The following is a 26762-nucleotide window of genomic DNA, read 5'->3' on the forward strand; positions in this document are numbered from 1 at the left end:
ACAACACTGTGTCTATCTTACCATTCAGTATGACACTGCATTGTTGTGGCCCATGACTATTTATGATGTCCACTATCAAGTTGACTCACTGTCATTATGGTCTGCATTTTATTTTGTCTTTCTTTTAGGTAAATACTTTAAAATTACCTTTACTACACTACTTCTTTCCAATTCCAATTTTGTTTAAAAATGAACTTTAAAATACTCTTTAAATTCTGTTTTTAAATATTGTTCTATTGTAATCACTACTTACCCTTATTTTGCGTATTATGTAAAGTTGAGTTGGCTCTTAGACTAAGAATCTCATTACTGGTTAGGATGCTTGCATTGTTAAGTATTTGACAATAAACTTGAAACTATAATTACATAGACCTACTTTGAGTACTCTAATTTACAAAGCTTGAGAACTTTGTGATTTTAAAAATGTTCATAAAAAACGCTACTATTTTGAAATTAAACAGCTGTGCAACATGCAGATTAACATAAATCATCAAGAGCTGTTCTTATTCATATGACAAAAATAATTGCACTTTAAACGATGACCTCTGGTCAGGGATCAAAGGAATATCTCAGGTAATGAGTCAGGGTTAGGGGTGAAAATCTGAAATCTCTCTATGGAATGTGATTGTGTTTTTTGTGAAGTTAGCGCATCTCATGGTGACACACTGCAATTTAAAAAAATGGGCACGTTTACTGTCAAAATTAAACACTCCCTGTCAGGACACATGAGAAAGAGGGAGGATTCCAGGCGAATGGCAAACAGCTGGGAAGTGCATGGTGGTTGGCTGGAAATGGCTGGAACTTGGTGGCAATTCGGCTGTCAACCGGCTAGAAGCGGCAACTTCAAGTGGCTTCTACTGTAAATGTGCGTATGCTAAATATCTTCAAAGTTCTTGGAGTTATTGTGTAACCCCAACCCTACCCCAGCTACACTCTGAGAGCCTATTTGGGGCCTCTTTTCATTTTCTTTTTGCCCCCGGCTGCATTTACATTTAGACTTGAGAATCTTGTTCATTGCTACTTGTTCATAATCTGGATCACCAACCTCAATGGACTTCATCATGTCATCAACTTCTTCCATTGTAACAACAATGGGCGTTTTGTCGGTCTCCTCCAGTGGTTCCTGAAAATAATTGACCCACCTCAGACTTTAGGTAAGGCAAACTTAGGCAAACTGTGTTTCTGGGATAATCACCTTCAAAGTTTTCCCACACACTTGGCTTCATTGAGCCAGCTCCCAGAAAGCAAATGGTTTGGAGGACCAACAGAGCCACATGGCTACTGGTCACATGGCCACTTGACACCCTGCTGAATGGGGCACTCTCTACATTGTCCTTGTGTTTTGAGGGAATGTTGATCTTTTGTTTTTAAAAAAGCTTTTATTGAACAGTAAGAAGATACATGTTTTATAAAAGTGGAATTATTTAGGAGTATAAATGTGTGGACAACACAACAAAATGTAGAGTCTGTCAATAATATGAGTCTCTGTATATATATAAATGTGCGCCTGCCAAATATCTTCAAAGTTCTTGGAGTTATTATGAGGGCTAACCCCAACCCTACCCCAGCTACACTCTGAGAGCCATTTTGGGGCTACCTCTTTTCATTTTCTTTTTGCCCCTGGCTGCAATGCAGGTAAACTTGAGAATCATGTGCATTGCTACTTGTGCATAATCTACATCACCAACCTCAATGGGGTTCATCATGTCATCAACTTCTTCCGTTTTAACAACAACGGACGTGTAGCCGGTTTCCTCCGGTGGTTTTGGAAATATTCAGTTTCATCGTCCCATTCAGGTTGAAATCCGCTGTTTGAAATGTTCTCCAAGTCCGGAATAACGCCGCTACCAGATTCATTATCACAGTCGGAGAACTGACTATCATCGCGGAAAATAAAGTCCAGTACGTTGCTTACACTGACTTGGAGCTATCGTACTGGTCAGATTAAGATCCGCGATATAATTTAAATCCTCCACCCGCTTCTCGTAATCCATAACAACACGGAGATGAAAGTTTTCACAGACAAGTGGTATACGCCCCCTACACAATAATGTCTCTGCATGTGTGTAAAAATAATAAGATTTAAAGGTTGAACTCTCAAAACGGTTTCATATTGTGACTTCACATCACATGGAATATGGAGGAATGATCTTCCCCTGGATGGTTGCTTTAAAGGAAACGATGGGGCATGGGGTCCTGCCGGCTCGCCTGTGAGGGGGGCGGCTCGGGCGGGTTGTCGGTCTGTCGCTGTGGGGCCGGGATCTGGGCCTGCGGTCCATGCCTTGCGTCCATGGCCTGGGTTCTGTGCCGGCGACTGTGTCTTGTGCCTGCACCTGGGGGTTGGTTGTATGTGTGCGCCCCTGGGGTGCGGGGTCTCCTTGTGCTCCCTGGGACCGGGTCATGCTCCTCGGGGCTGGGTGTGGGGGTTGCTCCACAGCCCTCTGGCTCCTCTGGGGGCCTGGGGGTCTTCTGTGGCCGCAGGGTCGGGGCTTTCCTGCAGCTGTAGGTTGTCTACAGGGCTGCGGAGTTCAGGGGGGCTTTGGGGCCCCTTCCACTGCTTGGAGGCGCCGCGACATAATACCGACCTTCTACACCAGTACCAATGGGGAAAGTCATGTATACTCACTGGTGGACATCTTACAGACACACACACACACACACACACACAAACACACACACACAAACACATACAGGCGGTCCCATCACACACGCACACACCACCACACCTGCTTCGAGTGCACCCAAGCACCCTCCTGGTTGCATTCCTCTCCTTTCCTCCCTCATCTACTGTCATAAATATGACAGGAAGAGGCCATGTGACCAATTGTAGTTCCAGTTTTTCTGGACCTAATTCACTGTTTTTCAATACATGTTGTCATCCAATGTTCATGTTTTTGTGTAAATGTTGTTTGTTTCTGTTTATTTGACTCACCCGTGGTGATTCTCCCCCTCTTGGAGTAGTGATCAGTTGTTTATAGAGCCAAACATAATAAATAGTTCTCCAAAGAAAGGGGTTGGTGGTGGTTCTCCATAACCAAAACTGTGCTCTTGTCATTCTACAGGTCGTCCACAGGACAGAGTTATTGCAGCAGTTCTTGATGATTTAAGAATTAATAAAGAGTTGCATTGCAGGATGAGAACTTGAACTCTACTTGCAGACTAACTCTGTCCTGGATGCAATGGCATACAAATACTCTGCGTTGTATGCCCAGCATGCTGACAGCACAGGTAAAAAAAAAAAAAGGGAAACGATCGATCGGCGCTAGCGGTTCAGCCTCTCGGAAAGTGAACTTTGTTTCCCCATGTAATCTAAGGGGAATATTTAACTCCACGGTTTAACATTTTTCCACCATTTATAAATCAAACCCGGTTTTGAAAAAAGATTAAAGAAAACAACACAAAGGAACACGAATCTGGTAAAATCCCATTTTCCTTCTAGAAAGCTTTTTTTCCAACTGCTCCTGGTGATTTTAGAAATGATTGACAACATTATTTTTATTATTCTTATTACTGTCATGGCATCTGTAGGTAGCGGAAGGGGCAGCAGTCCGTAGTGGTTTTCAAAATGCCATCCAAAAGCAGCTTGTTGAAACTTTGATAATTTTTGTACAAAAGAGGGGTTACAAACGTTGACAAAAACAGTTCTACATTTCCTATTAAACTCAAAAGATATCGAAAAGACAACTAAAAATTATAAGGAATAGCGATAATGTGGTCAAAACTGGAATTGAACACAGATGGCATCGAACCTGCAGGACTATGGACAGCTCCGCAGGCCTTTCCTGTGCAGGGGCCGGGAATAGTTGTTTGTGGTGGGAGGGCGGCAGCGTCCTTTAACGACAGTTTTAGTTCTTAACTTTGGGTTGTAGGCATAAAGGTCAACTCAGATGTTTCCACAGCCAAATAGCCTGTTACTATCACCTCATAGGAATTGGAGGCTATAAAATAAAATAACATAAAATAGAAGTAATCACAAAGTATAATAAAGCTCTAAATATTGATGTATGCGGATCTAACTTGGACCACAAAATGTCAGAACTGCCCCTAATCCAACGACACTCCGGAAAAATGCTCAGCAGAATAATAATAATAATATAAATCTGAAAAAATAACATAAATAATAATAATTGTTATTATTATATTATATTAATATTATTATTATTAGGGGCGAGACGCATAAAAAAGTATGGCAATTAATTGAACTTGTAATATAATTATTGTAATAATTGACCACAGCGGACCAGCTCTGCAGCGGACCAGCTCAAATAAAAAGTCAGAACCAGTCAGCCCCCCGACTTGTTCTTGGTCCCCGATGTGCCACCTCATTTAAAGAATCCTGGAATCGCCCCTGCCAATCATCAGTTATGGCAATGCCATTCCCAGTGTGCGCTTGCATACCATGTAACGTCACACTGACACTTGAAATATGAATGTGGTGTGTGGATGGGGTGGTTTGAGCCACAGCCACACCTGATGCTCATTGATTGGGCTAACGAGCAGTAGGTTTAAAACACCATCCATACACACACTCAGGATAGGAGCCTGTGTCATGGCATGTTCAATCTGCTCCTGGCTAATTCCACCTAGCCTTCTCTCTACAAGAAACTGGTGTTATCAACCCCCAGCTGTCTGTGTCTCTGTGCCGGAGGCCCCTGAAAACGTCACTTGGATGGCATGTGGTAGGCCAAACTGCCAAGATGAACAATGAAAAATGTGTTTGATATATAATATTTCAACTGAAAACATAAAGTGAACACAGACAAGTCATTCATGTCTCAAGTCAAGAGTCTATAACTTCTAAGTCAAGGCTCAAGTAATTTATGTTCTGTCAAATTATAGTCATCAAAGCAGGGACTCGAGTTCAAGTCACAATGACTCGAGTCCATATCTCTGTGGATATCGAACATATGTTTTCATCTGACACCATCGCCTTATAAATATGCATCCGAAACTCTACACTAAAACACACTTGTTGCATTTGTAGCCACTGCATTATATCCACAGCTCATTTACTACATGCTGTAAAGTAGCAGCAACCTACCGTAAAGAAAACTCACGCGCTAACTAGTAGCAGCAATAACACTGATTGAGCAAGATGTCTGCGGTATGGAATTGAGGTTTGCATGAAAGTAACACTAAGGCAATTGAGACCAATTCCTCCACAATGAATCAGATGAGCAAGGACAATGAAAACAAAATTACTTGTCAATACAAATAATAAAAATAAGAACTTTTTTTTCGCAATATTGGCCTGACCACTGGTTAAAGATCAAACACGAAAAGGAAATGCAAAATACACAAGTAACACAACTGAAAAGGAAATTGTTTGTTTAACCGACATGGTTTTTAGCCAAGTGATATTAATCAGGAGGTAATGTGTGTTGTTGGAAAATTCTCACTGCGTGGTCGGTGAGGTTACTCTTCCTGCTACAGGAAAACAAACTGAGTATTAGAGATATTTATTCTACAGAATAATGAGAAAGATAAAGACATACTTCAAAATAGTGATCTGATCAGTCTAGTTTTACAGAAGAAAAAGCCAGTTTATATACAGAGAAAAAGTTGGCCCATTCTGAGACCAGCCATGTGATTCGCTGTTGCCTTCAGTAACAGCTGAGAACTGTTTTAACAAAGAAAGACATCAAACACTATCATAAACAGAGAGAATACATTGAGTGTTTACACAAATGGTCCTTTTATGAGCTAGAAAAACTAAGATAACAACTAAAACAATTGTGCCAGTTGTGTGCAGGAATGTAAGATATTCTGATAAAGAGGAGTTGGGAGGAGTAAAAAAAACGAAACATATTGCCATTTAGACATCGCTTGGTTGTAAAGCAATATCTTTCAGGAGCATTGATCATTTGCATTTTCTCTCACGGTCTTCAGTGTAAAAGTATGGTAAACCTGAGGACCTACGGAAGAGGAACAGTTGTCTCTAGTCCTAAGATATGGCTACAATGGAGAACACGAGTGCATGAACACACTCTAGACTTTCGCGAGAAGTGCTGTCAAGCATGATAGTCAACTGCCTTGAAAGGTAAGTTTTGAAAATACCACTCCAATCTTGTGGTATAGGGATAAGGTGAAGTATGAATTTTATGTGTAATGCAATACACACAGTTTAAACGTGGTGCTTGGGGACATCACCAAGTCTGTACCAAAGGCTGACAGTTTTTATTTCACTCCTACAATAGGCGAACGTTGAGTCAAGGAGAAAGGGTCGGGAAACTGAACTAAAATTCACTGAAAAAAATAACTGTCATGAATGAAAATGGATAGGATCCAGACGCAGCACATACCATGGGAAAGTATAGGAGGTTTATATACAAAGGCGGAACAAAATGATGTGGGAATGGAATAAAGGGCAGGTAGGTCGTTCGGGTCCATGCGGCAGGCTAAAGGCACAGGGCTCGGAGTGTGGACAGGCTGGTGGTGAGGCGTAGGCGGGTAGGCACGTGGGAGGTCTTCTGGAGACAAGGGGAGTACAGGGTCAGACAAGGCAAGTAGCCACAAATACATGAAAATCCAACGGAGAGCAGTCGGAAAATACACTCGGTAACGCTACGATCAGACGAGATCTAGATGAGGAGCCGTGGTTCTGATGGATAGTGGTCATGAGTGTGACGAGGAGCAGCTATTCCAGCCAGGCCTGGAACCAGGAATCAGGCCCACGCTGCACTGTCAGGTATAGACATGGACATACAAGATACAAGAGGGAAAGGGAGGAGAGACACTTAAAGAGACAGAAAGCAATGGCTGGGGCTGTGACAGTACACCCCCCCCCCACAGTGGGATCCCCCAGGCGACCTACAAGGTCTTCTCATGTGGGCCAAGAGGAACTCCTGGACGAGGGAAGGGTTCAAGATGGAGCGCCACGGCACCCAGCCCCGTTCCTCGGGAGCATAGCGCTCCCAGTCCACCAGGTACTGAAGGCCTTGGCCGCGGCTACAGAGGTCCAGGAGCCAGCTGAAGGTGTAGGCGGGGTGGTCGTCGATGATCCATTTAGTGGGGGAATGGTCGGAGGGCAGAGGGTGCTGCTGGAGAGGGGTTTGACCTGAGAGATGTGGAAGGTTGGGTGGATGCGTGTAGTGTGCGGGAGACAGAGCTTGACTGCGGTAGGGTGAATTATGCAGGTTATTTCAAAAGGGCCAAGGAACTGGGGAGACAACTTCTTGCATGTGGATTTCAAAGGGATGTCTCGTGACGAGAGCCAGACGTGTTGACCAAGTGTGTAGTTGGGGGCTGGGACCCGACGGTGGTCTGCAAGGTGCTGGTTCCGCTGGACAGTCCAAAGCAGGGCGGCCTTGGTGTCCCTCCAAACCTTGCAACAGCACATGATATAGAGCTGCACCGACGGCACTGCCACTTCCTCCTCCTGGGCCGGGAACAACAGGGCCTGGTAACCTAGGTAAGACTTGAAGGGAGAGAGACCGGTAGCAGAGGATGAGTGGGAGTTGTGCACGTATTCTACCAAAGCTAACTGGGAAGAGGAGGGGTTGAAGGAGACAACACAGTGGTTAGCTGCCTCGAGGTCCTGGCTGGCGTGTTCCGACTGCCTGTTGGTTTGTGGTGAAAGCTGGATGAGAGGGTGACCGTGGCTTCCAACGCCAGACAAAACGCCTTCCAGACCTAGGAAATGAACTGGGGTCCACAGTCAGAGACAATATCTACCGGAAGACCGTGCAGGCGGAAACATGGTGGACCATGAGGTTGGCGGTCTCCCGGGCAGAGGGAAGTTAGGGCAAGGCAACAAAGTGGGCCACCTTAGAGAAGCGGTCATCCGCCGTCAAGACGACTGTCAACCATAGAGGGGGGCAAGCCAGTGACAAAGTCCAGGGCAATGTGTAACCAGGGGTGGCTGGGAGTGGGTAAGGGAAGGAGTAAGCCCACCGGGGGGCAGTGCGAGGTCTTACTCCAAGCGCAGATTGTGCACACCACGACAAACTCCCAGGTGTCTGTAGCCATTGAGGGCCACCAGAAGCTTCTTCTTAGAAGGGAGAGGGTCTGTCTCACAATGGGGTGACATGAAAACCCTGAGTTGTGCCCCCATTGGGGGACCTGAGAATGAACAGAGTCCGGGACAAACAGGCAGTTTGGAGGCCCACCTCCAGGGTTGGGTTAGGGCCTCTGTGCATCCTGCACCACCGACTCAATCTCCCAAGACACACTTCCTGCGCCACCATCGCAACATTCATGATTCTGGATTGAGGCCCTATATCAAGGATGTGTTGGGAGAAACCTCCTTTTTAAAATATGAAAATATTGAAAGTCTAATTTCATATAAACGTGTATTCTATAAGCCACTACTTTTTTCCCACACTTTGAACCTCGCAGCTAAAACAATGACGCGGCTAATTTATGGATTTTTTCCGCTTTCACAAGCTTCATGCCACCAAAAAACAGAGCAAAAAACACATTGTGATGGTGCTCAGTTTTTTGGCAGCATGAGCTTTCATTAGACCAATGAAATTGTCGAACGGGTTAAGGTGAAACAATGTAACTGTTGAGTTTACTGTTTAGATTAAATCGAGCGCGCTCAAACTTCCCATCATTTACGGAAGTCATTTCGTCACCCTCATCATGGCAAAGACAAAAAGAAATGCATATGATGCAGCTTTCACGTTGAAGGCGATCGATCTGGCTGAGGGAAAAGGAAATAGAGCTGCTGCACAGTAGCTTGGCCTTAATGAGTCGATGATAAGACGTTGGAAACAGCAGTGTGTGGAACTGACTCAGTGCAAAAAGACAACAAAAGCTTTTAGAGGGAAGAAAAGCAGATGGCCCGAACTAGAAAATGAGCTTGAAGACTGGGTCAACACACAGAGAGCAGAAGGCCGAGGTGTTTCAACTGTGCAGACCCGACTGAAAGCCAAAACAATCGCCACCGCAATGAAGTTTGAGGATTTTAGAGGTGGACCATCGTGGTGTCTGCCAGTGGGTCCTGACAGCGTGGAGCATTGTCAAAAAATCCACTATCATTAATGGGTTTGGAAAGGCTGGACAGCTGCGTGTTGAAGAGGGCAGCATGAGCTCAGTGGGGAATTTGCCTCCGGATGAAAGTGAAGAGAGCGACAATGAAAACGATCCAACATCGGATGAACCAATTCTGAGGCTGTGTAACTCCGACATTGAACAAGATGACTTCAGTGGTTTCAGTGCGTAGGAGGAGGAAGATAGTGACCAATGACTTTCTTCGTAGGCGACTGTTTACCGCTAATTTTTTATTTTTGTTACAAGCCGTGTTTCGTTAAAGCCTGTGTAAAGTTAATTTGTTTCAATGTACCGGTAGGCACCTGTGGCTTATAGACATGTGCGGCTTATTTATGTTCAAAATAATTATTTTTTTAAAATTCAGTGGGTGCGGCTTATATTCAGGTGCGCTTAATAGTCCGGAAATTACGGTACACAGAATTTCACGTTATCTGATTCGCTACCCTAAAGATTGACTGGGACATTAAAACCTGGGACGTTTTCAAAACTTTACATGAAAGAACTTTACATATAAATGACAACTTGTATATACTCCCGCATCTGAAACACTAATTATCATCAGATTTATTAATTTAGGGGGAGGGATGTGTAAAAAGAGAAGAAGTCTCTTTACATATGACACTGAATTTATGTTTAAGTAATAAGAAGGGAATCTTCCCTTCTTATTATTGTGAAGTCGTTCAAAGCAAAGCCCAGAAAAGCCTTTGCCAAGCCTCAGAGCTAGGAAAAACAGAAGTGCTCTCTGTAACCTTGACAGCTGGGATGCATTTAAGCCTTTTGTTTCTTGGAACATTACGCAGATAAGCATTTTAATGTAACCATTTTTCTTAATAAGGGAAATAACATAGGTAAACCTTCCCATTACACATGTGAGGCTCCGTGTGCCTCTATGGGATTGTGAATTGTCTGTTTTCCAATCTATTAATCACCATTACCCTAATGAGGTGCAGCATGTGTGCTGAGAGTGGTTGAACCCCAACAATGCTGACTGGCAGTGAAGCACTAAATCTTATTCAATGTTGTGTTATACATCATCACCGTGAGCTTTCACCACCCTACAGTGTTTTTCCAAGTCTGGGTCGTGACCCATGGGGTTGGTCACAGGAGATAGGATGAGATAACATTACATTGATCGTCGCTTAATCAAATTGCGGAATTTCTTACCTAGTCTTTTAAAATGGCATCCACTCTATCCACGCAAGGGAGCTTGATGGGGTATTTACCGACACAATGTAGTCACTCCATCCCACAAAAGGGAGTATGTAGGGTACTTTATCAATCAACATATATGTAAATACTGTCTTGAATGGGATAATTGTCATGACAAATTGCATGACAATAGATAATTGTCATACATAAAATGAACTTGTGATTTATGAAACATTTATTATGTTATACGTTATTATGTTATATTATGTTATTATGTAGAAAGATTTGTTTACCTATTCAAGCAACAATATCAGTGTTTAATTCTGAAATTATTCAGAAAATATTCTTAATAAGTTGGTCCCCAGTAAAAAAGTTTGAAAAACACAGCTCTACAGTATTCATTACAACAATTCTCTCTGTGAATGTGGTAACACTCACATTGCAATAAAATCCTTACATTGAGAAATTCTATATCACTTTTAAAAATTTCTGTAATTTGGATGTATTTCCTACATCTTATCTGGATGCCCCCCCCAACACACACACACACACACACACACACACACACACACATACACACATACACACACACAATCTTGGTTTGATTTGATATCCTGTCCTTGAACCGACCTATTTGTGTCAAAATCCCACCTCAGTGCTCCAACCCTGCTTTCACTGTGGTGAAACACTTATCACCTATCTATATCCCTGACATAATTCATGTAAGTTTAGAGGGGTGGCCTCTTGGGTTTTGGTGATGTTTTTTTGTTAACTAGGATCCCAATTTAATGGTTAAAACAATGCTCTCTGGCTGTCCAAAGTGGATTAAGCAAACTAATTTATGTAATGTTTTGCGTTCAATTGCTGTTGCAAGTGTTATCAAGCCACAATTTCATCCACAATGCCAGATTAAAGGTTTGTTTTATTTGTGTATTTATGCAATTAAAGTTTTCAATTGAACAATATAAACACGCTTGTAATTTTCCATTTTTTTCTCCGAGTATCCTGTTAGATTTGAAGGTCAGTTAGTCTGCATTACATCCATATATCATCACTTTGATGTCATTCTTTATGTGAGCTAAGGAACTTTTCTTCCTGACAACTTTGATAATTTACCGGAAATAGAGGCCCACAGGCCAAATCCAGCTCCCCCGCCAGTTTGGCCCCCCAAATTAATTTGAAATGTCCCTCATGAATGAATTTTATTTTCTTAGATCATTCACACATGTACTGTAACCAAAAACCCTAACCCTAACCTTAACCCTGACCAAAATATAACAATATAAAAAAAAAAATTGACGGTAGGCACTTCTCTTACCAATAGCCATACCTGAACAATGTGATGTGCTTCATTGACAAGCGCATGAAAAGCGCATGGTGCTGAAATGCAAGCCATAAGGACAAATTTACTGCAGCAAAAAAATAAATAAATAACAGAACCACTTATTTCAGACAACATATCTCAAATTCAAATAATTCAATATTTTCATTTCTCACCATTCCATTTATATTTTCAAAGGCAAACAGCGTTAAACATGATAAAGGAGTGTAGCCTTTAAATTGGCTGATCAGAGAGCTTGGAGTGGAAACCTAAGACAGAGGCCTAAATAAAGCCCTAAATAAATAACTGGTTAATCAAACATTACCAATTAAATGTAGACAGCTTTATAAACTAACAAAGCAAATTAAGGCTGTGAAAAACACCTTCCAGGGTGGATATTTTTCAAAAACACGTTTTCTGTGCTGTTCCACTTCTCCCCTTCTGGCTTGAAATGCTAATTTGAGTATTTTAAATTGTTTTTGCATTCTCGTGTGGACGGAGAGATTTTCTAAAGCACCGTTAGTGTGGACAGTATTTATTTTCAAACCACAGTGACTGACGGACACTCTCTCTTATCTGACCAAATTATGCTTTCGCGATAGTTCAGTGGGACACACGACTGAACTTATCATCGCTGTCTGTTTTTTTTTTTTAAGTTTAATTAAATGTATTATATTATTTTTTTTAAACCTGTGCTGTCAGCATGCTGATTTTGGGACGGGCGAGAAGCACGCTTGGGCTGGAGCGTGACAGGCAAAATGGCAGCTGCCCGCCGCATCCCCACCCACATAGCCTACACCCCGCCCATCCCGCAAGCCCTCGGTCTATTGTGTGGTGTATGTGCTGAGTATGAGTTTTGGCACTGGGAGAGATAAGCGAGTCATGACCGGATTGATTCAGGGGCGCAGCAGGCCGGGGAGCAACCACGCAGACACCCCCCCCCCCCCCCGGACCCAACCGCACCCCAGCACGCCCACCTCCCGTACCTGGTGGCAGCCAACCTATCTGGATCAGCCAAGGGCACAGACCATGCGCCTCCGCCATGTCGGAGAGCTCCGCGTCCCCATCAGGCCCCTGGTCCCCCTCATGCCCCTGGCCGCTGTCGGGTTTTCACTGTGAGCTTTGTTCATTCAACCTCAACCAATCAGTCTGCGACAGGGAGTCTGCGACACCCTTCAAGAAAACCAATCCCAGCTGCTTCTCTCTGTGACCTTCTTTAATTTTTAGAGCCTCAAGTGCTCCCGCCTCCGCCTCATCTCCACCACTAGCAAGCCCAAGCAGATCCTCCAGAAGGATACTCACAGCTGTATTATCCTGTCCCCATCACTACCAACAAATAAATGTTTGTTTGAGTTGATTTAGTCTCTCCTGGTTGAACTGAAGGACAAAGTATTTTACTAGACCTCACTCACAGCAACCCGGAGAGGGAAGAAGCTACAGTCAGTCAAGAGCTGAAAGTCATTATCATTATCCACCAATAAGTCATTATCAAAAGGCTGCACTAAGACACATAATCTTTAACTTACAAATGTCAACCACTTTCAGAGATTCTACATAGGAGTGGTAACTAGTACATGTGAAAAGGAAAGAAACTACCAAGTGTGATATGTTATTATGGGCCCTTTTTCCTCAACCAACAGAATGCCATATTGTTTTTGACGCTTTAGTGAGAATTCAGAATCTCTTTTTGTTGTTGTTATTGTTACTGGTGTTGGTGTATTTTACAAAAATAAATAAGTTCTGATGTCCGGCCGAATGAAATCTCAGCCCTAGTTTCTGATAGTAAAGCGACTGCCCTGTTTCAACTGTACCATTTATAGTAAGTAGCCTCTTGGTTACTGTAGGTGGAAGCCAATGGTCTCACAACTTAACGTTGTACTTCCGTTTCACCTTCTCATGAAAAGTTTAGCAAAAAGCACATTGAACCATGAGTCTGCTGGGTATTTTCCTCTGAAATCCCTCGCCCGTTAATATTTCCTTAGTATGTACTTCATAGCAGTGACGTGCGGTGAGGTTCGTGGCTGGTGAGGCACTGACTTTTTCAGAGTCAGATTTAGAAATATATGAACCCAATAGAGTAGCTTAAACTCACCATTCAGGTGGCAGCTTGCACATTGACTACCAGTTGTGTTTCATATCTCATATCAGCATTCTTTTCACACACATAGTTAAGGTACATATTTGGCCGAGGAAGAACGTTTATTTTAGCGCATTTGCTCTGCACTGCAGTGTGTTCTTAATTTGCCATCGCAATTCCACAATTACTATTAGTATTTAACTAATTACAAATTCATTCAATACAAATAAAAGGATATACTGCAGTGTATGCATGGTCTTACCTTTACTTGTAAAAGAAGTCCATTCTCCCATCCTTCTAAGCGAAAAATTTAACTAACCCTAACCCTTTGTTGTAAAAGTCCTCCTTATCTTCCTTTAGTTTTGAAAAGGCTTTCCGTCTCACTGGAGATTATTGCCAGGGATGAAAGTCGCGACGCACCCACGCCCCCTTAGTGAGGCAGTGGTACTGGCTGCTTAACCTTATGCTATTTCAGTGCGGTTTTATGTCAGATAAGCAAGACCAAATATGTTTTACACATACATGAAATACATTACCTATTTTATGGAAAGTGAGGACATGTAATTAAAGTGTCTACAAACATTACATTGGTGACAAACAGTGAGAAAGCAAAAGGTGCATGCGCTCAACCCAGTTTGTGAGGGATTCCGCAATCTGAGATGAGGCTCCGCTCTGCTCCCTCTAATTGAACAGGAAATAGGCAAATTCAGTGATTTTGATCATAAAAATGATTGAAATAAATATTAATATTTATTTAATTTTATTATCATTTCATATCATCATTTGTTTTTTCTTTTCACGATGACGGTGAGGCTTTGCATCACCTGACTCCCCTGACCGCGCGTCCCTGCTTCATAGTGCTTTAATTTGAGCCCTGCCAATCACTCTCACATCACTCTATCAAAATGATGTAGCGGGGATTCAATTTCAGCAGTGAAATCCCTCTTAGTCTGATCCTCAAAGGACCAAAAAAAAAGCCCCAGTCATTACAGGCAATGATATGTAACCCTTCACTTTCAAACTGATGCAGATCAGCTCTCTAGAAATGTGGCGATGCCTTTTAATGGCCTACTATGTTTTTTTTTTTTCAGAGGTGTGGTGAATACACTACTCAATGTGTCACTTTGGAATCTCAGTCCTTTGCTTTTCCAAGTCAGACTAGATTGTAAATACAATTCAGAATTCCAAAGCTGACAAGACGAGCAAAGAACTCAGAAACACAGAAAAGTAACAAAAGAATTGTTACCTTTCGGCAAACAAAATTTACTTTTGAGAAAACAAAATACATTTTAATATCAATAAAGCCCAATTTGCATGTCTGCTCATAACCACATGACCACATTTACTTCAAATTCCACATTCTGTATGAGCAGAATTTGAACTTCTTTCCTATCGTTCTTCGTTCTATCGTGTGTGCATGTTTTGGAGGTGCAGGTTCACCTTACATGTTTGGGGATTGTTTTGCATGCCTTCGGAGATGGACATTGTTTCTCGGGCTTCAGCTTTTCCCCAGGTTCAGGGTTCTTCCACGACTGCCGAACAGTAGGTTCAGAGCGTCGTAGGCAGCTGCAGGGTGGTTATGCGACTCATCATTCTGAGGGAACAATAACCAAGGTTGACATTTATAAGTTTATTTTTTTGGATAGGCTTTGAAAGAGGTGGAGCAGTAACCATTTTGTCTTAAACCAATTGTCTCCCCAAAATGGTGCCCAGGACAGACCATGGCTGGATAGCAGCAGTACATACATAAGCGTGCCTGGGTCCCCTGATAAACACTCATAAATTGCTAAGGGTTAAGATAAATCTGCCCACATAGTGTAAAATTCTTCCGAAAGACAAGTTTGAGAAAGAATCACCCAAATCCATACTTTAAAAACATTCATGCCAAAATTTACTTCCCTCTCAGCCAGTGAGATCTGAGGGTTTGATGACAATTAAACTTTCTGGCTTTGCCCACCTATCCAAACATTCTGGACCAACATCAGCAAGAAGCTATCAACCCTTCTGGATCACAGCATTCCAGTTTCCCCTTCTATATGTCTCCTCAGTGACCTCTCCTCAGTTGACCCACCACTCAAACAGCACCACCCATGTTGATCACCTTAACAATGACCAGGAAAATAATATTACTCAATTGGAAAAACAGAGATACACTCACCACATACATCGCAATGGAAATACTATTGGCAACATCCAAAAACAAGGTTGATTTATTTAATAAAATATAGGCTTCTTTTACCACTGACAAAACTCCATCCATGAATACTTCAGTGTTGCTAAGTCAGGGCAATGTCGTGGTGATTCGGGGCATGTGGGGGTTCTTCGGGTCTCACCGGGGCTCTGCGGTGGGGTAGGTGCTGAGTGACTGTGGGGACCTCCATGGCGCTTGGTGCTGTGGCCATGGGTGGCCACCCCCCCATGGAGGTGCTAGGGTGGCAGCATCTGCTCTTGTCCCTGGGTTGAGCTGGCTGTTCTCCGAGGGTGGGGGGCAGTGCCAATTTGGGGTGCCTGCAGCTGGCATCCATTTATTGGGTTGAGGCGTGGTTGCGGGTTTGGGGTTCGAGTCGGGGGCGGGGGGTGTGAATTGCGGGGTCGGGTCTTGGCTCCGTGGTCTGCAGGTCAGTGCGCTGCTGGGATCGCCCGCCCTGTGGGCGGGATGGTGGGGCTTGCTTGTCATTCTGCATCCTGTGGGGGGGTGTGGCCCATTGTGCCGGGGCTGGTTAGATGTTACGTCTGGTCCTGTGACACAGCCTGGTCGGGTGTGCTCAACCCCTATATGGTTTCCTTAGGTGGGGGGTGGACCCCCATCTGGCCGCCCAAATATTTGTTATCTGCCACTCTTGGTGTGCGGGGCAATCGTCGTGGGGGGACTGGCTGTAGGTGGGGGGCCATCTGCCACCCTCTGTTCTGTGGTCCACATGTGCGGTGGCTGGGGGCTGGTCAGGGGCCTAATGGGGGTGCAGAGCGGCCGCTCTGTACCTGTGGCTGGTCACTGTGGGTTAGGTGCCTCCGAGTACAGGATGGGAGTGTGCACTGGGGCATTGCCCCACGGGCCTCCGGCTTCTCTGGGGGCTGGGGGGTCTTCTGTGGCTCTCGGGCTGTGACTGTGGTCGTAGAGTGTCTATTTGGCTGCGGGACACATGGGTGGCTTCAGGGTTTGTTTTAGTTGCTTGGAGGCACTTATAATACAATATAATACCAATCTCATATACCAGAACATATTGGGACACTCACCGTTGGACACATAACGCGCACCCACACACAGACACAGACACACACACACACACACACACACACACACACACACACACACACACACACACACACACACACACACATACTGTTCATACAGGCGATCTCATCACAGGCACAAACTCACCACCAGCACCTGGTTTGAACACACCCCCCAACACCCTCCTGGTTACATCCCTCACCTTTCCTCCCTCATTTACTGCCATAAATATGACAGGAAGAGGCCACTCTGTCCTAGATGCAATGGGATACAAATACTCTGTGTTGTATGCCCAGCATGCTGACAGCACAGGCTAAAAGAAAAAAGAAGAAAAGAAACACAATAAACCTTTTTATACATGACAAACGGCAAAATCAGCACTAAGACATTTTCTTTTCCAATGAAGATAGTGTTAGCCCCTGCCTCATCAGAGTGGCAATATTCGTGTCATGCACAGAGCTCCAACCAGATGTGGTAATGCTACAGTTCGACCAATTAGAACTTTGTCCCTGTTTGTGACTACAGTGGTACCTCGACTTACGACTGTAATTGGTTCTATAAGAACGGTCGTATGTTAAAACAGTCGTATGTCGAAGCAATTTTTCCCATATAAATTATGAACTCATGAAGGGTTAAAATAAACAAAATACACAGCACAAACAGAGTGAATATGAAAGAAATATCGATAAGCCACATATTACGTGCACACACGATGTAGGTCGCCTGCTGACTGACTGCTGACTGGCCGCCGACGCACCAACTGCAAATTTCCATGGTCGTATCTTGGAGCAGTCGGTCACAAGTCGATAAAAATGTTCGCGACTTTCGCTGCTCGTATCTTGGATTAGTCCGAAGTAGATGCAGTTGTAAGTCGAGGTACCACTGTATCTCCAAGATTGCTAATCATATGTAGTGCTCTATGGTGCACTTGAAGCTCAGCGCAGCCATCTGACTCCAACATTTACACCCCTTGAAACATGGAGTTTGAAGCATGCATCTTGAGTGACAATATTGCACTAGCGACAACCGGGCTTAAATGATTGTTTTATCCACTGTAATTCTCTCTCAGCTATGTTGTCTAATGACTAATGGCTTCTTCTGACGCTTCAAATAGTAGAAGGGCTGTATATGAACAACGCCAGCCACCAGCTTCCAAACAACCCATGCACCTGAATCCTTCAAAATGCAATGTAATTGGATCTCAATATGGACCGTCAATGTCCACTGACCATTGAGCTGCGTATCAATTACCAGGTGTAAATGTAAGCATTCTACTCCCTGAGAGGAATTTTAATGGACATTTTTTTTTTTAGCTTTCTATAATTCCGATGAGATTTATAAGTCATGACACTATGAAACAGTCTCACGGCCATTAGATTCACACAGCAGACATTTTAAACACTTTAGAGCAGACAAATCTTTTATCAAAGAATTCTGTTCACACGAAACACAGTCAAACTTCCAGGAGAGGGAACACTGCAAGGGTATTTCAGATCTCTCAGCATTGCAGGTTTTTAAGTAAATTCTTCCAACACATACATTCCATGCGTTCATAAAAAAAAATATATGAATCCTTTCTCTGAAAATGTTCAGAAATCTGTTGTCCACACATTCCTTGCCGTAATGTTTCAGTTAATCGTTTAAGTCTGACGGGAAAGGAAGTTTGTGGCAAAACTACTGTGGCAACAAACTTTCTTCAATTTGATGTCAAGGTACAGTATGTTCTCCTTATAATACGGACAAAATTGACAGTTTTAGCTCTTTAGCTTCGAACACCTATTTAACAACCTCTACAATATTTTTCAGTGTGCATGGGATTGACAATAATCACCAAGAAATCCATAAAAAAAAAAAAGCTCAAAGATTTTTTGAGTGAAATTATAAATTTTCCATATTCAAACTCAGACTGTGTTGTTTAAAATAACATTTCAAAAAAGTTTATTTTGAAATCAAAGGCCAAAGGGCCAAAGACTAGATCCCAAAATTAAATAGACCTAGATGAGTGCTCCCATTACAATAAAAGCTACTGAACTTTGTAATCTTAAAAATGTAAATAAAAATCAACTTTTATTTTGAAATTAAAAGGCTGTGCGACATGATAACCTTTAAGAAGCATATAGACTTAGTTTGAGTGTTCTCATTCACATGACAAAAAATGCTGTTGAACTTTGAAAATTGAGTGTGTTAGTCCCTCTCCATTGGGAGTTCTGGATAAATGTCCATTATAACATGAAGTTAATCTTGTGAAAATCAGCTGAATACAAATTTCCCCGAATGAATGCAATACTCAAAAAAATAGTCAAAAAATGAAAACACAGCACTTTCGTGATATATATTTTTTATGAATAGGTCAGAAACAGTTTAGATGGATTTACCTCATGTAACTAGAATTGAAAGAGCCCCTGAGGTAGAATTACAAAAAAAAAAAAAAATTCTTTTGGATTTTATATTACTTCTCACATCAAATCAATAATAAATGCCGAGCTTGATGTGACAGGATAAGCACATGTAACACAATGGTTCTTACAACTTTTGCTGTCTCAATTCAACAATATTTGCTGTTTGTTTTGTTGTTTTACTTCTTTTATGTTTTGCTACTGTGTTTTGCTTTGCATGGTAATTCTGGTAAATTTGGTATGTCTCTTGACATATGTGTTTCATATATCTAAACACACTTTATACAATATAACATAACATAACATGACATATTTATTTTATGTTATATTGTATAAAGTGTGTTTGTCTGTGTGTGTGTGTGTGTGTGTGTGTGGGTGAGTGACACCCCTGGTTTAGATGATTGTTTCTGACAAAGTTATGTATGCACACTTCTTTAAGTAAAAAGTCTCAACCTTATATGTGATAGTGAAACAAAACCTAAATGATAAATCGGCATGTCATGCACGCAAACGATTGAATAAAATTGCGATAATAGACCATCAACATAAAATAAAGTAAAAACGTAATTGATGACAGGCAAGTAATATCATTCATTTGACATCAAATTCAACCAAATACTATTCATTAAATTACCATACACACCCCCTTCAATAAAAAACAATACCTCAAATGCGTCAAATAAAGTCCCGTCTCAGCAACTCGGCTCCACTGTGACAGGAGCTAGTTATATTCATGTCTTTCGTTTCATACAAATAGGAAATGGGAAAATAAATCAAAATCTAAAATAAAAACACTCTGAGCGTCTCTCCGCATCTCTTCTTCTACTTGCCAAGTTGCCATTCACTGTAGCGCTAGCTATGTCCCGTCTGCCCTACGTGACGTCATGTACAAGTTGGCGGACAATTTCAGATTTTTAGGTGGCCGTGGCTAAATGCATTACACAAATGAATCCAGCAGTTATTATAAGTAAAAACAAAGGAGAAAATCATTTTTAAATGAAATTGCTGCATAATTTCCCCACACATTAATTCACAGGGAATGCTAAGCTGCAAGTTTCCTTTTATATAGATTGGATGAAAATAAAGAAAGAAAGAGAGAAAGAAAGAAAGAAAGAAAGAGAAGAAAAAGTAAACTACATATGATGCGGTTTACCTCGTGAGACGGGTCTGGAGTCTGCAATTTGATTTGTATTAACCCTCATAACGGTGCAGCTTTTCATTTCTCTCACTACTTTGGCCCGGTATCTGTTGGTGTAACACAACATATAATGCTGTAGACGGACCCCCAGGGGCCACATGGTCGTGCTTCGCCAATTAAAAACCCTCTCATTAACCAGCCTGCAATATTTATCTTGGCATTATTAACACGAGCACAGCGTCTTTATTCAAGTTGCCTCAAAAGCTACATCTGCCCCCCCACCCCACCCCAAAAAAGCATTGTCTCTCCACTTCAACATACACAATTAACTCCTTAAAACCCAACACCCGGTAAAACATCCATCTCTATATGGTATGTATGTATATATGTATGTATGTATGTATGTATGTATGTATGTATGTATGTATGGTACCAATAAAAGAAAAAAATAATTGAAATGAACACACTTTTCTTGAGGGAAATTAGCGCTGTAACGCATAGGTATTGTTCAAATTAATCACATCTACCCAGTTCCTGCCCCCGTTACTTTAAGCCACGTTCAGTGGAGAGCACCATTTAATTAGTCTTTGTGTGTGCACTGGATCTGCGGTGATTAGACGGCTTGAGTGTGAACTGGATGGACTAGATCGCCTCTAGCTTTTACCTGGAGTGATTAAAAGGATCTTTCATTCATTTGAATGTGACTGTATTGACAGATGTTTCCAACAAACGTGAATCAATTAACTGTTCAAAATGTTTCAGTGTAGGGAAGCATTTTTCGACTGTTGCGGTAGCGTGAGAGCTTGCCATGTCTGCCCTAAACAGTTATCAAATTCCCCTTAAGAAAAATGGGAAAAAAAAGGAAAATCTTGTGTTTCAAGATCAAATTGCAAGGCTGCACCAATTCAGCTCATTCATCAGTTCAGAATAATTAATCAAAATTCTTCATCAGACAGAATAGCAGCTCTGTGTTCATCAGAACAAGCTTCACCCTGGGAGTGAGGACTATTCGTAGTGAGGAAAGATTTGACCCTGTTTTAAGATTCGGTTCTTGGTAAGTCTCATTAACCAAGAGTCGATTTTCCGACCCTTGGCTTGTTTGATGCAGTTGATGTAACGCACAGTGAGCAAGGGAAGACTAACTGAGTGATGAACCAGACTCTTTTGCTGGAATGCAAAGAGTAAATCAGTAACATTCGATATCTTTGCCTCAGTATTTATTTTCAGTTTTTCAGTCGACTTCCTTGCCCAGTTTTTTACTTTTTCCAATGTGGCCAATGTCGATGGGAAAAACGGAACTCACATTAAGGTCAGAGAATATCAGTAAGTATCAGTAGTAATTATATGCCAACACCAAGGAGGCATATAACCCCACCCCAGGAAGATCAGATAACAACCTGGTCCATCGCCTGCCTGTGTACAAATCTCTTGTGCTCAGACAACCAGCTGTGACCCGTACAGTGCAAAGGCGGTCTAAAGAGACTGAAGGGGCTCTGCAGGACTGCTTTGACTCTACTGTGTGGGAAGAACTCTGTGCTCTTCATGGGGAGGACATTGACAGTCTCACTGACTGTATAACGGATTATATCAACTTCTGTGTGGAAAACACTGTACCCACCAGGACTGTACGGTGTTTTCCCAACAACAAACCCTTGATTACTCTGGACAAGAAGGCCCTCCTCAAGGAGAAGAAAAGGGCCTTTAAATCAGGAGAAAAGGAGGAGCTGAAGGTGGTTCAGAAGCAGCTGAGGAGGAAGATCAGGGAGGGGAAGAACAATTACAGAAGAAAGATGGAGGGTCACTTGCAGCAGAAGAATACCAGTAGAGTCTGGAGGGGCCTCAAAACCATCTCGGGCCACAATGAATCAGACTCCCAGGCTGTGGGGGATCAGAGGTGGGTAAATGATCTGAACTTGTTTTTCAATAGATTTGATCAGTCACCTACCCCTCGCCCGGCCTATTTACCTCTGCTGCTACCTCTGTTGTCTGCACCCCAGGTGTTCTGCTCTACCCCCCTTCCTCCAATACTCAGTTTATAGCCACCCCCCACTGCTTCTCCTACCAGAGACAAAACCCACCCATTCACACCCTCCACTCAGCCCCCCTGCTCCAATCTGTCCCTCACTATGATCTAGATGAGGAACAAGCTCAGGAAGATGAAGGAGAGAACGGCTGCAGGACGGCATCAGCTTCAGGCTACTGAAAACATGTGCAGACCAGCTCTGTGGGATAGTGGAGCACATGTTCAACATGAGCCTGAAGCTGGGGAGAGTGCCACAGTGCCACAGCTGTGGATTTAACAATTGCACAGTTGGACTGATTTAAGCACAGTGATAAACTGTAGCTCTGTGTATGTCCAAGTTGAATTAGGATAATGTTCTCCCTTTCCAAATTAGACCATAGCAGGTTCCTGTTATATTTGGCTTGTAATGATAGACTAGATGGGATCTACTCTTATCTTTGATACAACTATGACTGAATATGCTCGTCATGTGGCCCACTTAGATACATTTTGTCCATAATTTATATGTACAACTAGTATTTTGTTCATAGCAGGCCTTTATCAGAAGAAGCGTAAAAGAATGCACGGGCTCACAACTTTCCACCCAAACAACCATATCTAATGCCATCAAAAGGTAATAAGGAAGACAACCCCATTGGTAAAGTCCAGTTAAACACCGACTACTGGGGGTCCCACCAAGCGACTTGCATACATGGGATGCGACCTGTGATGAATGTTTTGCATATTGCAATGACAATATGAATTGAGATATCCAGGCAAAGGTGTAAAACCTGTTGTGCCAGGAACAAAAAAAATGCAATCTACAAGTTAATTACCGACCAGTCATTGACTTCGGTGGCCTTGGACGTTGGGTGGAAATACAGGCCCAGAGCTATTTCCATTCCGTTTATTGGTAGAAAAAAAAACCTCTGTCTGAAGACACTCACCTTTCATTTTAAAATAGTCAATAAAAATGCACAGCGGGGATTTTTTTTCCTATTAGACCCAAATTTGATGGTACTCACAAACTAACAAAGAACAGTTGAATCACAGAATAGTTTTTGTTTCACGCAATTTTCACGCAGTCACAGCGAATGACAATATCAATATTAATGACATTGCAACCCTACCCCCAATGTGTATATTGTGCATTTTCATATTACAAGAATATAAAATACACCATACGTTGTGCACCCCTAATGTGCACCTTATTTCTATCGACAGGGAGGATGAGAACCCACACATTTGTTTGAGGCTTCTATACTGTAACTGGAGCTTGCAGCTATGGATCATTCTGTCAGTCAGTCCAAAATGCCTAAAACTGCAATGTACATGTGCTACCACTATAAGGTTCTATGCTATTGTTTCCTGGGGTACCACTTTATAGTCCTTAAGTAAAATAAAGAAATAAATAAAACATTCGGAAACAGAGAGTACCACTGGACTGCTGCCCGAAAAGTTCTGAATAAAATATATTTAAGTATTAAGCATAGCTGTTGTCATATTATAAATATAAAATAATGGAGTATGTTCTGTACAGTGTGCATTAATTCTGCATTGTGCCTTTATATACGTCAAGCAGTTTTATATTTCACTTATATTTAGTATTTATGTACTTAACAAGGGACATAAAAAGGCAATATTGTTACATATTTGTTGAAATAATGGGTACCTTGTACCAGTGTAGCTAGTATATTCTTAGTATTTATGTTCTTAACAAGGGACATAAAAAGGCAATATTGTCACATATTTGTTGAAATAAAGGGTACCTTGTACCAGTGTAGCTAGTATATTCTCTAAGTTGACAGCTGGCAGGGAATAGCCTTCCATGTCTTTGTAAAGCTGATGAATTTGAACACATTTGTTGTACTGTTATAGTAATTCATTCATTGCTTTAAACTGTTGTTTAACTCTGAGTAAACACATCCTTGAAGAACACAATAGTTTAATGTTTGATTTTATGCCGGATAAAAGGAAATGTGCTTATTACATTTTGTTGCTTTTCTTTATGCCCAGGTAAGTAGATGCAGAACTGTTAATTCATTACAATTGTCGGGGGGAAAAAATGTTTTACGCGTAAAATGAATTAATAAAATAAATTACTGTTTAGTATTACTTGTGCCAGGTTTGTGGCCGAACAAGATAAATTATTTTTTCGTTTTTCTCCCTGCAATAACTTTCATATACAGTGTACTGTATTACTGTGATGAACAACGGTAATACAATGACATGCTTAGGACCGAAGGTTTTACATAGTATATTATATTTTTGGACTTTGATTTTCTTAATTCTTTAATTTGTATTGTAGAGGAGGACTCTGTTACAGACTGTATAGGTTTGGTGTTGGCTGAGTTAATGCAGTATCTTGCCCCCAGGGCATCAGTCAAAATGCATGGAGGCACGGAGTGGCGTTCAGTTTATTTAATTCAAGGCAAAGTTATTCTGATACAAATATGTATTTACATGGGTGTGTGTGTTTGTGTGTTTGTGGTCTGAAAGATAAACAAATAAAGACATTTGATAAATATCTCAAGTATGTCATTATGTAACAGGAAATATGTGATACAAACATCAATTATAGGTATTTAAATCTATAAATCTTTCGGCAAATATGTAATACATCACCAGGTTCCCGGGCACATCCACGTATGCTGCCCACTGCTCCTGGCTGTGCCCCCGGAGGAAGGACAAGCCAGAATGGGTTAAACGCAGAGGGCTCATTTCACCGGCCACCATCCAAAGCATGTGCATGTGTGTGTGCGTGCATGTGTTGTAGTGTGGTGTGCTGTGTGACGATTAAAGATTGTTCTTCTTCTTGTTCTGTTCTTCAATTTGGGAAATGGTGCTACAGTGCGAGCCTGCTGTTTGAACCCAGGACCTGAACCCAGGACCTTCTTGCTGTGAGGAAACAGTGCAATGCACTGCGCCACCGTGCCAATTAGAAGAATCTTTACTGATCACACGACACTCCACACTATACACGCACAGACACATACACACGCACATGCTTTGGATGGTGGCCGGTGAAATGTGGCCTCTGCATTTGACCCATCCTGGCTTGTCCTGCCACCAGGGGGGACAGCCAGGAGCAGTGGGCAGCATTCTACGATGTGCCCGGTGACCTGGTTCCATATGTCCATTGCTGATCAGACGATGATGTGTGCATGTTTTTGGTGGGGGTTCTTACTGATGTTGGGAATAGAAAGAAATAGAAAGTAAGGACTCCCTCAGGTTCTGACCTCGGTACTGGTAGGAGCAGTTGAAGACGATGCAGTTCTTGTTGTTATGACTCACCATGTGGTGGGGGATTTACAACGCATCAGAGTGGACTAGCTTCTCAATCTCTGAGGTGCAGGCCTTGGCTCGCGTTGAGTCTTTAGAAAAGCATCTCTCTGTCCTCCCAAGGCTTGGCATGACTGCTTCCTTAGGTGCTTGGAAGGAGGGCATGTCTTTCTCGTGTAGAAGAGGGGTGGCATAGCGAAGGGTTTACCTCCTGTTTACCTGCACATGAGTGGTCTTGGCCTCAAGCAGTATAATAGCTTTGTGGTCCTTCTTTGACTGGGTCACTAGCTTCTCATTCCAATAGGGCAATGTATCTTTCTGACAGAGCTTCTCCACGTTTTTAAATAGTTCTGGAGTCCGGGGGGAGACTGATGTCACCAGGCACTGATGTGGCCTAAGAGGCTGTCTTGCTAGCCTCGCAGGGCAGAGACAGAGTCCACCCTAGCAGAGTCCGAACTGCTGCTGGCCCACCTCTAGGGCCCAACTGTACAGGCTCTACAGGGGCGATGAGGTGGGGGTGGTCAGCACCAATGAGAACCAGGGGTTTGGTATTCCTGAAAGTCGGGATCAACAGGCTGGCAAGGTGCTTATACCTATTCTGAAGGGTGCTCATTGGGTATGAGTGGTCTGCCAGCCTGAGGCGTGTCGTGGTGAAGGCTCCGCTTATGAGGTATCTATTCTTGGTCTCGTGGCTGGGGAGATGTAGAAGAACACTGAAGCACCTGGGAGGGTCTGAACATCCTGCCGGATGGTCCTCAATGGTTAGTCCCTTGTCCCAGGTCCTGGGCTGCCGAGGAGAGGAGCATGGTACGCTCAGATCCAGCTACCAGGATAGCGAATATGTCCAAGGTGCAGTTCCCTTAGTGGAGGAGCACTTGAACCAACTTGAGCAGGACCTGACCTTATCGGTGGGACGGTTGACATACAGGATTTCTCTAGTGCGCACCGTGCAGCTTTATTCCTTCTCGGGCTTCGTGGGCTCTCTGTTAGCTTGGACGTTAACCTCGTGCAGGGCCTGGAGGGGATTCACTTGGCACAGGCCGCATGGCTTCTTCAGGTCACACTGGGCATATTGGTGGGGTCTAGTGCAGCGCCAGCACCTGCGGTTCATCTTTATCCACTCTGTTAGCCCTTCCTTTGACAGCTTCGGAACCTCCTTACATTGGCAGAG

The sequence above is a fragment of the Zeus faber genome, assembly GCF_960531495.2.
Source record: "Zeus faber genome assembly, chromosome: 3".
NCBI classification, from domain to species: Eukaryota; Metazoa; Chordata; class Actinopteri; order Zeiformes; family Zeidae; genus Zeus; species Zeus faber.